The sequence below is a fragment of the Halichoerus grypus genome, chromosome 9 (genome assembly GCF_964656455.1).
Source record: "Halichoerus grypus chromosome 9, mHalGry1.hap1.1, whole genome shotgun sequence".
NCBI classification, from domain to species: Eukaryota; Metazoa; Chordata; class Mammalia; order Carnivora; family Phocidae; genus Halichoerus; species Halichoerus grypus.
The window spans coordinates 31,531,666-31,544,487 of NC_135720.1; the positions used below are offsets into that span (position 1 = coordinate 31,531,666).

The 12,822-nt window shown below is 37.2% G+C and overlaps 1 long non-coding RNA gene across 1 annotated transcript in view; it reads left to right on the plus strand.

The window, feature by feature from the left end:
- The first annotated feature begins 1,958 nt into the window (after positions 1-1,958).
- Positions 1,959-12,822, plus strand: part of LOC118553704 (uncharacterized) — a 39,205-nt gene continuing 28,341 nt past the window's right edge. The window contains exon 1 of the long non-coding RNA XR_004926161.2: positions 1,959-2,125. This is a non-coding gene — a long non-coding RNA (uncharacterized LOC118553704). The remainder of the gene's footprint in view (positions 2,126-12,822) is intronic.

A 12,822-nucleotide genomic window follows, 5' to 3' on the forward strand; every position in this document is an offset into this window, starting at 1 on the left:
TCACCTCATCAAAGTGCAAAAGAAAGAGGCTGGCCATAGTCACTCAGAGGAAGGAGATCCAACCAAGATTCCTACCTGAGACAAAAACCCTGTTCTCTGGAACAGGGGTGGATACGGGGACAGATACTTCCTCTATGAGACAGCTTTGAAGTCATCCCTTAGTAAACATGCCTCCTCTCCAAGCTGTGCACACACACCGGGCTACCACCCGTGATTCCACCTCTACCACCCAGAAGGAACCCCGGGAGGAATGACTTTCCTCACACTGAGCATGAAGAAGAGGACAGTGGGGATGCCCATGACCTCCTGGTGCTGAGCACTGGGACTGTGGTGCTGGTTTCCTGCTGCCACTGGGAGCTGGTATTAGAAGGGTCCTCACTGAGTTTGAACAGGCATATTTCTAAAGCTTTTTTTTTTTTTCTAAGTGTAATATTTATGACAGGAAATCAGGTTAGACATTCCTGAAGCTAGCAAGAGCTTATGAACACACTGTCCTATCCTCCCTGGACATGTAAATGCAGTTAATCTTTTCAAGGAAGACCTAAATACCTCACTCCTTTACATTTAACCTGAGCCATCGGCGGAATGCAAACATTGATTTGGAGCCAGGCCTCTGGTAAAGGATTACCATATGTGGGCCACAAGGAAATTCCTCCCTGCCGCCAGAATTTATATGGCAGGGAGCTATGAATAGAAAGTTTGTGCATGGTTATGAATATGGATAAAATACATCACTCATGGCCAGGGAATGGCAAGCAAGATTGAAAACACATATTTTGGAGCACATAATATTTTCAAAAATATATTTAAAAGAAAATAAACACAGATTGTGTGTGTTCATTTACTGCTTGAAGTACCTTTGGGGAAAAGAGACATCAACAAGTTTTCTTTCCAAACCATTTGCTTTTCCTTGTGCTTTTTAGCACAGAGCTGGACCCTCTGGGAAGGAATGGGGTCTTGGAAAGTGCACGGTAAGTAGTGTTACTGGCAGCCATGATAGCCCCTTCCTGTAGAAGACCGGGAGTTGAGTCTTTGAGGATGTCCAGAAGGGACTATGTGGCTTGGGGAGATGTGTTCAGCTCATTCCTGTTAGTATAGTTTACTCTTCCTTCAGTCTTGGAAGGATTTTGCTGGCTTCTGCATTTTATGCTTTTATCTTTTTCCTTGCTAGATTATTCACGGACATCAAGACGGCATCTATGTTGTTAAGTATCCAGATGAAAACTGAAAACTTGCCATTTCATGTCAAACATAGAGCTCTGGCCTCTAGCAAAATTAAGAAAGAGGAAAACGTGGTTTTTATATTGACCCCACTTTCACAACCACACTCCATTAGAGAAAGTCCCTCCTCCCCCTACAGGGGACCCAGTCTCCTGCTGTTATCTGTATATGCCCCAAGATTCTCACATTTGCATACCACCTGAACATGACCTCTTGGATTGGATAGCATATTTAATTTTCCCCTTCTCTCTTTTATTCTGCTTCCCTCCAACTAAATTTACCTGCTCTCCTTTTCCATCACCTTGAGATCCTGAGATCCACTGTGGGATAGTTAACTAATCTGATAATTCAGTATGTTATTCTGTAGTCAATTCCAGGGACATATTTTCATTTAATGTGGATCCTCACATTTTTCATTTTCTCTCCTATTCACTTCCTCATCTTCAGAAACTCCCTCCCTCAGAGCATTGAGCTGGAGCAACATGGACCACCGGACACTGCTATCACTGACTGACTGGATCTTACACTGACGTGTGACCCAAGGACAGTAATCTATTGTCTGACTGGGATCCTATGACATCACCTGGTACCAAAGACTCTGCCCAAATAGAGATGTATTGTGTCAATTTTATTATTTCTCAGAAAAAAAAAAAATAATAAGAAGCCCACCAATTGTTATCGTCTGATTTTGCAAGGTCATCATGTGGGACACGGATTAATGGCTGTGGTTAGGAAGGATTAGGGTTTCCAGTCCTCACATTCAGTTCACATGAGATCCAACTATACTTTGTTTGCCGTTTTTGATTTTTGTGATCCTCTGTCCGCATGCTGGAACTTTCTTTGCAACCCAGATGACATTGGTGAGAACAATAAGGATCTCGAGGAGATGATGCCTTCATCCTAGGTAGGAGTCTACTTGCTTCATGTTAACCTCTGGCTCTGCTGCCACAGAAAGTATCCAAGGATTACCTAGCCATTCCTAGAATAATCGAGTAAGGGAAAAATATCTTGGCAATTCCCCGAGTTAAATGAAAGTCTGTTCCTTTTTTGGTGAAAATTTGAAGACGTCAGTTTTACAACCCATGAAACAAGACAGGCCCTACATATCACTCCCTATTCCTTCTATAATTGCAACCCCATATTCCATAATACCAACTGCTGATTAGAAATTAACTTTGCGTAACTATTAGATGTTCCATTGTTGACTTGCGCCAATTTCATCTGCATCAGATAGCTTCCAGAGTGCAGAGATAGTATCTTTTAACTTACTTTGCATAGTATTTGACCTAGTGATTATTCCTATGAGTGTTGGGTAAAAATTATTTTAAGGTGGTCACTCCACTTAATGTGGATGTATGTGATGATGATGTTGATAAACTTTAAACTAAAGATATGTCACCTGCAGTTATAGGCTATCACTAACTGATACTCTATGATGTTTATTTTCTGTCTCCTTTTCTAGAAAGTAAGATTCGTGCAGACAGACTTGTTTGTTACTGCTACGTCCTGAATGCTTAGAACAGTGTTTTTTTCTTTTTTTAATTTTTTTTTACCAGCTTTATTGACATATAATTGATATACAAAGAACTATAAATATTTAATGTCGACGATTTGATGAGTTTGGAGATGTGCAAACCCCCATGATGCCGTCACCACAATCAAGATAATAGACATAGCCAACACCTCCTGAAGTTTCCTTGCATTCTTTTGCTTTTGTGTGTTTTTGTTTTATTTTGTTTTTGTGGTAAGAGCACCTGATATGAGATCTACTCTGTAAACAAATTTTGCAGTGCACAATCCCTTACTATTGACTATAGGCACTGTGTCGTACAGTAGATCTCTAGAACGTATTCATCTAACATAACTGAAACTTTATACCCATTGAACACCTCTCCTTTTCCCCCACCCCCAGCCTTTAATGTACACACTTCATAAATATTTATTGAATGAATGAATACTTAAAGATTAAAAAAACCTTGAAGAGGAAGCAATTTCCTTCTCCATACCAAATTTTAGTGTTCATTCTTCTGCAGACAAAGTGCTTTTCTCTATGCTGTGCCAGACCTACTTTTTCTTGACTGCTGTTACCCCAGACTTTAATGAATGGTTGACCTACTTGGTGTGATTTTATTTTTTTTGATAATGTGGTATTTTTGGAAGGTACATACCTGATAATATTTCTTATCCCTGACACTGATGTGGTGACTAAAAAAATATACCCAAAATATATGCTCTTGTTGCTAAGTAATTTGCCAATGTTTGAATAGGCAGCAAAGGAGGATGTTTTCATAGTATTTAGAAATAGAGACAGCAAAATAAACGGTCCGTTTTCCTCTCTCAGATCTGCCTTGTTCTTTTATAAATAAATATTGTACATACATACACACACACACACATATCCACACACATATACCTACAGGGTATATAAATAGATAATTAGAAATAAATTGTGGTATATATCTCAATTTAAGAAGGTTAACATTTCCACAAAACTCTTAGGAAAATTAATTGCAGGAGAAATATGTTCGAAATTGCTTCAAGGTTGCTTGGAAAGTTATCTCTATATGAAAAATGGCTTAAATACTGAATTCAGGTCAATTTTCTACAAATTTTGTTTTTACAGGAGAGAAAAAACAGTCAAGTAGTGATTTGTAAGAAGATTTTCATTCTGTTTTACTGTTGTTTTTACCTCAGGGAACATTTCTTGAGAACCACGCATATTTCCAAAACTTAGTAGATTTCATTTATTTTGCAACAATCCCAGAAAAGAAATAATGAGTGGATACATTTAGGATTGCTTATGGACCATCATAGTCTTCCAGACTGTTTGGAAGAGCATTTGGAAGTAGGAGAAGCAGCATTGTTTGTGGCTGGGAAAAGAAGAGTCATAAGTGAAAATTATTTAAATTATTTTATTTGCTTGTACAGCTGACAGACATTTTGTGTCTCCCACAATATAAATATAAAAATCCTGTAGCATAGATTTTATCATCTTTGCACCTATAAATATCTGTAGTCATTTTATAACCAACTCACTGGTCTCTTTTGGCATCAAAGGCATTGATACTTTATCAACTGTGACAAATTCTTATTAAATGCTATGTTTACTACAGGTAGGTAAAAAATAACATTTTCTCAAAAATAAAGGAAGCCAAAATATCCAGTTTGAAATGTACATCATACCAAAAAATACAAGGGACATAACCCTGTCACTGAACTGCTCTCGTTCCATGAACTGCGATTTTTGGCATATGGAAGAATGGCTGCCTAACAGATTAGCCGTGATCACTTATGCCTTTTTATTAATAAGTTCATAGGGTTATTTTTCATGTTGTTTTTCTTTTATTCTCTGAACTTCCTTTTCAGTTAAATACTGTCCTATATTTGCAAATGGATCAGATAATCAAACTATCGCTAAGAAAGTATAAGTACAAAGTTGTAAAGGAATTCACCCTTTCATAAATTTTCAAGACAATAGTAAAATAATCTGTTTTATAATTTAAATACAACAAAACCAAAGCTTCCTGCATAATCACTAGACTATAAATTCATAGCGATGGGAACAATGGATATCTTGTTGACCATGGGCTACCAGGGACCCAGCATGCTGCCTGGCAGGTAAGAATTGCACAACAAATACTTGTTGACGGACTAGCACATAAGGAATAAGTCCTGACAGAAAAGTCAGTTCAGGGATGTATCTTTCGTTAAGGGGAATGTCAAGCACAAGCTGTGCTAACTAGACGTGCCCTTCAAGGAAATGACCAAAAACACATACGTAATTCAGAGAAGTAAACACCTTCAAAAATTTTAGTAGAGCTTTCTATGTCCAACACCATGTGAAGAATTTTACAAATTAGAAATCAGTGGTTTGAATAAACCCAGAGCCTGAATAGCTTTTTCCAGCTTTTTAAATGTGCAAAACACATTTTTCCTCTTCAGCTTCCAGGAACAACTTGAAGAGTCAGCATCATTTCAGGAATTGTTTTCATGGCCTTACTCTCAAGGAATAGACAAAGGAAAGCCAAGAAGAATAACAACAAAATCCAAATACACAAGTGGACAGTTCAGATACACAAGACCAAGGATTAATATAGACCAGTCCAAAATGGAACAGTTTTTGGGTCACCAACCTCTAATCATACCTGGTATGGGCCTACTTTTTTTTTTTTTTTTCAACTGAAACATTGCTATATAATAAAAATCAGGTGTAGGATAGAAAGTGAAAGATAAAACTGGTGAGAAAAGCAGGGTCTGGAGGGTACATAGTCTGTTATGACATACAGCGAAGGTGAAACTTTTAGAACAATGGTGATTCCTTGGATGGGTATGATAAGGTGTGTTTTGAGGGGTTTGAGAAGAGTTGTAGGGAGAACACTCACATGATCCCTCTGTCCCAGTTTTAGAATAGAACATTACTCATGACCTCAGAAGAACTCAGAGAGCCCTTCCAGAGAACTAGCTCCTCTCTCCTCTTCAACCAGAAGTAACCCTGACCTGTACTTATGACTGTGTTCCTCGAATCTAGGCAGAGGCTTATAAAGGTCCCAATCAAGGTAGTTTTTGGAAATGATGCCGTGTGACTACTTGAGGCCAGGTCATAAAAAGGTTGTGGCTTCTGCCTGGCTTTTTCTCTCAGGACCCTTGCACTAGGAGCCCAGTCTCCATTCATGAAAATGCCAGGTGACATGGAGAGGTCACGTGTAAACGTTCTGGTTGACAGCTCTAGCTGAGCTAATGGCTGGCACCAGCAACGAGTATCAGACACGTGCGTGAAAGCGACCCCCATATTGTTCCACTTATAGCTTCCGGTCTTCCAGTTGAAGCCCCCAACATGCTGTATCTGCTTTCTCTGTGCAAACTCATGACCTACAGAAACTAAGAGATAATAAATAATTATTGTTGGTTTAAGTCATGTGTTTCAGGGTAATTTTTCACACACCAGTAGATCACTAATGCAACAGTTTGCTGTATGCTGTAGACTTGGTCTATAGGTCATATAGATCCTCATAGATGCGCACAAACCTTGAAATCTTAACTCATTTGTGAGATAAATTAGAGATTTCTTCTGAACCCTGAAACCACCATTTACTTATAAAAGCATACACACTTTAATGGTGAATTCTATAACAAAAAGGTTTTTCATGTCTTCAAGTTAATCCTTACATTTCAGGAAAAATTGTGTGTGCGAGTATGTGAGTATACACTATAAATAGACTTATATGCTATTTTATATATGTATAGGAATGTGTGTATATACTATGAATATATATACATATAATAATTAGCCTTGGTTCTAGCTAAATTATGTATCTTTTCATTTCATAAAAAGTGATGAATACAATCTGCCTTTAGGTAAACTATTAATAGGATATATCTGAAAAAAGTTTGAAAATTTGTTGGATGGAGTGGGGGGTGTGCTAACTTGTAACTATGTGTGAGTGGCCTAATTTTATGAATATTTTCATATGATGGAGCAGCCAGAACTTTCCCTTACACATGATGCTTTTCTGCTGAACAAACTTTAGGCAAGACCTTCTGTTCTGTGAATTTGGTCTTACTGTTCCTGTTGTCACATCATCAATAAATGGCAAAACATTATTTTTTTTTACATGCTGACTATTGATGAAAGACTTAATATGGGAAAATCTGAAAAGTACGCTCAGGATATAGGGACGAAACCACTATGAAATGCTACAATTGAAGAAGTCATATGTTTTTAACTTCACTGTGTTATCAGTGTTTCTAGATCTACATTTCTTTCTGCCAGATATTGTATTTAGACTTACAAAACAGAACTGGTAAGTGAAACACTGCCATTTAGGGACCAGAAGATCCAATTAATGACTAGTAGGTATGTGGTCTGTAAAACCCACATAATTCCCTTGCTGGCCATTTCATTCAGTGAAGTGGTCAGAAATAGTTCTTTAATGCTAATTCCTGCTTAGGAGGTTCTCCATGCTGAGGACCATGTTAAATGGAGTAAAAACAAAAGACTTCCCCTTGTAACCATAGTCAAGCTCAAATCCCATCTCTTCTGTAAGGTTTTCCCAACTGCCCTGATCTCACCCTGATTCCCTGCTGCTAGGTGCGGTGCAATCTGGCACTTTATTACATATCATTCTGTTCTCTGATTCACAAATGCATTGCAATACCTTCACTTCTGTCAGCTCTCCATGAACAAGAATGGCTTCCCGCTTCTTTCCTGTTCTTCAAGACACCAAGTTTAGGGTTTAGGACATATCAGGCCATGAGACAAATATTTGCTTTTGGCTTACTCATTTGAAAACATGACCAGATAAAAATGTACTTAGAATCAGATGATTTTAATGATGATGCTTATATTGCTGATCCTTAATAACATATTTTCCTTCCGCCCAATTAGTATTTTCTCATTGGTCTCACAATGTGTAAGCATCAGAATGAATTTCTCAGTGTAATTATTAACAGGTTACTTGGGCCCATTGTCCTTTAAAATAAATGTTTTCAAAAGGGTTGGGGAATGATAGGCAAATTTATGAAAATATTCAAGAAATTTCCCATAGTAAGCATTTTGTTGAGTGGTTATGAGTCGTTGGGTAACAAGCAAGGCAAGTTTCATATGGAAAGAGGGGTTGGATTAATTCATCTCTAAGATCTTTTCCACCTCTTTAATATTCTGACATCTTCTATTGAGCAGCAAGGGCAAATCTCAGATCATGCTAATGAGAACCTTTAAATTAAATATATTTGCATATATTTGGATGTATATGTTGGTCTATAAAAACCATGATCAACAGCAAGGTGGCATTTTACTGAACCAGGCCACAACAGTACAGGCTGAAGAAGGCTCCAGTGTGTCTTCATATTTCACTGATGAAAAACCGTCTGAAAAATGGTGTTTATAAAAACATTCCTTTGCTGATTGTCTGCATCCCCTGCAGGGTTCAAGTGAGGGGTCTAAGAATTTGTGGAGGGTAAAGGCAGTGATGGGTGAATGCATCCATTCTCACCATTCTAGAGGTCATCCTTAATAAGGCCACTCTTCTGTGGGAGGTGGAAAGGAATCTGATGGTGCCTGTTTGTTTTCGCAGCCTGCGGCCTGAAGATGCACACATCCAGAGAATGACAGAGAGCCATTTTTCCAGGCCAAGGCTAACTTGTGTTTCCATAACACTGTGGGAAGCTGCAAATGCAAGCCACACGGGCTTGTCCCCAACTTGTGTACAAACAGCCCTCTGCTTCCAGAGGTACCGTCCCTAAGTCACCTTTCATTCATTAATGATTCATTTTAAAAAATTAAGGAAAGAAAACACCAAAGAGGTATATTTTGTATCTTAATGATCAAGGTTTATCAAGGAGATAAAGACTTTCTTCATCATTATCATCATCAACACCCACAACAGCAGAGGCCGCAATGCCAACAGAACACCCAGAGAAGTCAGGTCCCCAAGGACTCCTTACAATCCTCAGAATATCAATTTGTTGCTGTCCTTGACGTTCATAAACTTATTATTCTGAGAGCCGATGTTCAAATGGTCCTCAAAATTAGTTCTCTACCCATTACCGAGTATAATTATACTTTGTTGACATAAATCTCATAAATTCTTCACAAATCACCTGCTCAAATCCCCAGGTTCTCAGAATATAAGGTATCCGCATAGTTTGAATCCAGAAGGGATATTAAGCAAAGTTAAGCACCATTATATTAAAGGGTTTAAAAGTCTTGTATATAGAATGTCTAGCTGCCTACAAACCATAAGAATCACAGCTATTCTGGAATAATGTATTAATCCTTATTAATTGCTTCCACCTATTTTTCTTCATAGCATACTCTGATTTTTCCTTTGTATTACTATTACTTCCTGATTTTGAACACACTTTACATATGTATTCATTGTTTCACTTAAACCATCAGTGGAAATTTCTGGCATTTTGTCGAAAAAAATTCTCTCTTGAACTCTGTTTAGACTTTTGCTGGTCAAATTAGTAAGTGGGCATGTGTATTTGAGCAGGGCCTTTCTAGCCATTCACAGCCAGCTATACCAGCCACACAAAAACTTGTTTTTCTGAATCCGGTATAGGCATAAAAATCATAATAGTTAGCCTTTTATCGTTAACCATTGACACCATGTCGAGCTCTATACTATTTTATGTGCATTAACTCATTTAAACTGTATCACAAACCTGCAGAATAGGACCTGTGATTATCCTCATTTCTAAATGAGACATAACAGTTAAGTGACTTGCCCTGTCATGAAGGGAATGCAGATTGGAGATGAGATATATTGACATAGAAGCGTAGCTAGAATAGTGAACTAACTGTACATCTTTGTGATATCACATTTAATGGTTTTACTTTGTAAGAAAATCCATGAAACACAACCATTGATTATGGCAGTATGGTAGACAAGGGTTTCTGAGCAACTTCCTGCTGAAAACAACTAAAATGCTGACTAAGACAAATACATCAATAACCTGGCAGTAAAGGAAAGGATAATTAGAAGGCAAATACTAGGTGAAAGAAAAACCAGAGGGGTGACCTGAATTCTGCTTTTATCTTAAGAGTAGTCAGTAAAACCTGATGGGTTTGAGCTTATGAAATGAAAAGATACATAACTTACTGAAACCAGGGCTATATATATATATATATATATATATATATATATACACACACACATATTTTATATATATATAATATATATCTAGATATATAATGTATATCTATCTCCATTCGTAGCATAAACACATATATACATATATACTAGCATATAAAATTATTTACAGTAGACACACTAGTAGACACACACAACTTTTTCTGAAATGTAACTATTGACTTGAACACATGAAAGACCTTTTTGTGATAGAATTCACCATTAAAGCAAAAATGTTTTCATAAGTGAATGATGGTTTCAGGGTTCAGAAGCAATCTCTAATTTATCTTCAAATGATCTGACCAGGATCTAAAAACTCTGTGTGCCTCTTTGAGGATCTTTGTGACCTACAGACCACAAAGTCTCTGTAAGATATGCAGCTGTACATCAACTGGGAGAAACACGAGAAACTGTTTTCTAGGCCTAGATAATAATTATCTTTCAATATAACTATCCCTGTGGTAGGTACAAAGAGAGTTTTGATTTTTCTAGAGATCCTTTTTACAACTTTATTTATTAAATAAATGCCATGCACATTTTGCATCTTTGAGAAGACTTTTGGTGTAGGATGTTGTTTCCTGGGTAGGTCAAAATAGTCCATCTCCACAAAGAGCTCATAGACTTGTTTCTACTTGATCAGTGACTTGAGTAATTAAAAACCCTGCGTATGAGACCGGGGTTGTTACCAACATCCAATTTAGGAAAAATATCTCTCTTGGATGAACATTTTTCCTTCAGGGAATAGTTTAGTCACCGGGCTCTTGTACCTCATTATTAACTCACCGTTAGCTATTTTAAAAATGATTTACAATCACTTGCAAGAACTGTTGTTCAATAATTTTTGCTCACTACTGACAAATACAAAGGTATCACGGGATGCTTCCTCAAAACACCGACCCTTGGTTTCTAAAGTTGAAAAGAATATTGTAGCATCTTTCACTGAGGTTTTGATGATCTGAACTTCTTTAACTAGATGCAGTCTGCATTCAGCTCATACCATAGATACTAACTCAGTTTTTGTTAAGCAAACAAAGAAACAAATATTACCTTAAGAGAATTATACTTTTTAAAAAAATCTATGCTTTAAAGAAACTGAAATGATTTGTAAAAACTTTTCAATGATTCAAAATTTTTTACACTAAGAAAATAACTATTTAGAATATAAGTAGCTGAAGAATTTTAGGAAATCAAGTGCCGGGAATACGGCAATGAGAAAAGACAAACTGAAATCTGGCCTTCGTGGAGTTTCCATTCTGGGAAGGGAAGGCAAAAGCATATATCATGTACAAGCATATTTATACTACGAAATGTGGTCGTGACATTTAGCTGTGACTACCCTTATTTCTTTTCCAAGGATAAAGAAGAACAGAACAGGCATAATTTAAAATTATTTATAATTCTTTTTAGACATTCCAGAGAAGTCAGTCAAAAAAAAAAAAAAAACCCAACCAAACTTAAGGTAAAAAGCTTTTTTCCCCCCCTCAGTCAAAAATAACAAATGAATGAAAAAGTTGTAATAACTACCTACCTATGAGAGATCCACATCTTTGGCCGCACAGCGAGGCCTGCCCTTTGGTCTTGTTTGCTCTTTTATCAATATCTATAGTTTTTGTTTAAGTTCGTTGTTTCGATTGATTTAAATCCAGGATTATGTTAACTCTTTCAGCAATGTTTTAGTTATTTCTGTTAAATTACCTATTCATTTTGACCACTCTGTGTACCAATTAATTATTTGCTCATCAGTTAGTCTGACTTGATCAGACCACATTAATCTTGTGGTCTATGAAGTTGGACCCTTGTTTAACTGAACTCTGAGGCATCATGGTAAGGTTGTTTCTCAACAAATTTGAGTTGTTGGTTGCTGCCCCATCTATTAACAGGAGTGAAAGACTGTGGTTGATAAGTAGGCTATTAACAGTCCCAAACCTGTTACATAGGTCAGGGGTCAAACAAAATTGAAAACCTCAATGTAGGGGAACTGCATCTATGACTCTCTCTTCCATATCTGGAATGACTTTGGTGCTATGATCACTCCAGTTGCTGAAAATAAAAGGCTCCAAGCTATGATCCCACCCACCTCTTTGTCCCCAGGGTTAATCATGGGCCTGTACTACAGGCTGGTGTTCCCTATTATTAGTTCCAGAATAAGTCATCCGGTACATTTATTCCTCCCAGGCCTTAGTATAAACTACTTTTCATGCAAAGGCCAACCCCCAGCAAGAACTCTCACTGCCTTCCCACTGAAGGACATATACAATTTAAAAGAGTGTTAAGGAGACCATAAATATTCTAGAGCTATGGAAAGACTCTCAGGACCATGTAAGGTTTTCCAAATATTTGTGATTTGGAAAGTCTGGGGTCAACCAAATATTCCTAAGTCAAGGACATGACCCAAGACTCAGCCTTCTGTCTAGGTGTGAATTTAGTGGCTAAGAGCATAGGCAGTCCTGGGTTCATATCAGCAGCCACTAACCAGCTATGTGGTCTGTGGCAAGATATCTGCCCCTCTATGCCCTTACTCTATAAAACGTTTGTATGGTTATCATGGAGATTTATAGGTTAATGAATAAATGAAAGCAAGCGCTTAGCTCAGTATTCAGTAAGAGTTTGCTATTATTATGTTGTTTTAGGTGCAATTTTATTCTGTGCCGGCTTTCAACTCCAGAGTGAATGTCATCTAAAGCCATTTATTTCAAATCAATATTCACAACACATAACTGGGTAGTAAAAATAAACAAAATTCACATTAATGAAGAATAGAACAGAACATATTAAAGATCACCATATAAAATAAGCATGAGTGTACTGTACCACATGATGCCTATAATAGACAATATTGTATTGTTTGCTTAAAAATGTGTTAAAAGGGTAAATCTCATGTTAAATGTTCATACTACAATAAAAAAGAGAAAAAATTAATAAAAATAAATAAGATTTGGAGCGCCTGGGTGGCTCAGTCATTCAGCGT